The sequence below is a fragment of the Rhinopithecus bieti genome, unplaced genomic scaffold (assembly GCF_001698545.2).
Source record: "Rhinopithecus bieti isolate Rb0 unplaced genomic scaffold, ASM169854v2 scaffold_43261, whole genome shotgun sequence".
NCBI classification, from domain to species: domain Eukaryota; kingdom Metazoa; phylum Chordata; class Mammalia; order Primates; family Cercopithecidae; genus Rhinopithecus; species Rhinopithecus bieti.
In genome coordinates, this window is record NW_016859281.1 from 1 (window position 1) to 1,842 (window position 1,842).

The 1,842-nt window shown below is 55.8% G+C and overlaps 1 pseudogene; it reads left to right on the plus strand.

The window, feature by feature from the left end:
- Positions 1 to 130: 130 nt before the first annotated feature.
- Positions 131 to 1,615, plus strand: LOC108525368 (FYVE, RhoGEF and PH domain-containing protein 5-like; annotated as a pseudogene).
- Positions 1,616 to 1,842: the final 227 nt, after the last annotated feature.

Sequence of the window (1,842 nt, forward strand, 5' to 3'; positions counted from 1 at the left end):
CACATCCATGAGAGGAGCATGAGCTCCCCAACATCCCCGGGAGGCAGAGGAGTATGATGAGGAAGGCTGTGCCAGCACAGACCCAGCAGGGGCAGATGAGGGTTTGGGTCCTGACAGGCCCACCGAGGACATGGGACAGGATGCTGAGGAAGCCAGCAAGGAGCCTCCTGAGAAGGAGCCGGCCATGGGGTCCAGGAGGCAGAGATGGCCACAGACAGCCCTGAGGTTCTTGAGGAGGGATGGGAAGAAGCCACAGGTGTCACAGTTGGGGAGCAGGTTGACTTCAGTGAACCTCCTGACCACGAGGAGGAAACCAACCAAAAGTGGCAGCCACCACCCTGGAGGACTGCGCACAGGATGAGCCTGCAGAGGAGAGCTGCCAGATCATCCTTTTCCAGAACAACTGCATGGACAACTTTTTTCTCTCACAGGAAGCCCCTACGAGTTCTTCCCAACCGAGAGCACTTCTTTTGTAGTGAGAGCTGTTCTCCTCTTTCTGAGTCAATGAAAGGCTTAGAATCAGAGCAGGCACCAAAGTTGGGGCTGTGTGCGGAGGAAGACCCCGTGGTCGGGGCTTTGTGTGGCCAGCATGGCTCCCTGCAAGATGGAGCAGCAGAGGGTCCTACAGCCCCTGATGTGGTGGTCCTGCCGAAGGAAAAGGTAGGGGAGGAGTAGGGGAGGGGAGGAGGAGAAGGAGGAGAAGGAGGAGAAGGAGGAGGTCTTCCTGGATGACATGCTGGCCAACCCCTATGTGATGGGAGTGGGCCTGCCAGGAGGAGGAGGGGAGGAGGAGGAGTAGGAGGAGGCCATGGATGACACGCTGGCCAGCCTCTATGTGATGGGAGTAAGCCTCCCAGGAGGAGGAGGGGAAGAGGAGGAGGAGGTCGTTGATGACACACTGGCCAACCCCTATGTGATGGGAGGGGCCTGCCAGTCTGGCAGCCCCTGGAAGAGGGCAGGCTGCATTGGATGCCCTGGGTTATTATGGCTCAAAAGAAGAAATGAACTGTGAAGCAGACGGTAGCCTGGTCTCCGTGGACAGGAAGAACATTGGCACAAGGGCCTGGCCCCACTTTGGGAAGGGGCCAGAAACCATCCCAGAAACTGCCACCAAAGAAACCAGATCTGAGGTAGGTTCCTCAGCCCCTGGCATCAGAGGTGCTGCAGAGGAGGCAGGAAATAGCTTTTGTCACTGGAAGGGAAGCCCCTGGAAGCCAGTAGGGCCTTGCCAGCAAAGCCCAGGGCCTTCACTTTATACCCTCGGTTGTTTTCCATGGAAGGCCAAGAGATTCCTGTTCCCATCTCTGTGAACTGGGAGCCAGGAGGATCAGGGTTAGATGACCACAGGATAAAGAGGAAAGAGGAACATCTCTCTGTCCTGTCTGGGAGTTTCTCCCAGAGAAACCACCCTCTGTCCAGCGGCACCTCCACGCCTTCTTCCATGGTCAACATCCCACCTCCTTTTGACCTGTCCTGCATCACCATTAAGCCCATCACAAAGAGCTCTCCCTTGCTCCTTATCGAGAGCGACTTCTCGGACAAGTGCAAGAAGAAGTCATCCTTTAAGCAGTTCCTGGCACTGATGTTTAAGAAGAAGATGGAGAGACCAGGCATGGTGGCTCACGCCTGTCATCCCAGCACTTTCGGAAGCTGAGGCGAGAAGATCATGTAATGTCAGGAGTTGGAGAGCAGTCTGGCCAACATAGTGAAACCCTGTCTCTACTAAAAATACAAAAATTAGCCAGGCATGGTGGCACGCACCTGTAATTCCAGCTACTTGGGAGGCTGAAGCAGGAGAATCACTTGAACCCGGGAGGTGGAGGTTGCGGTGAGCCGAGATTT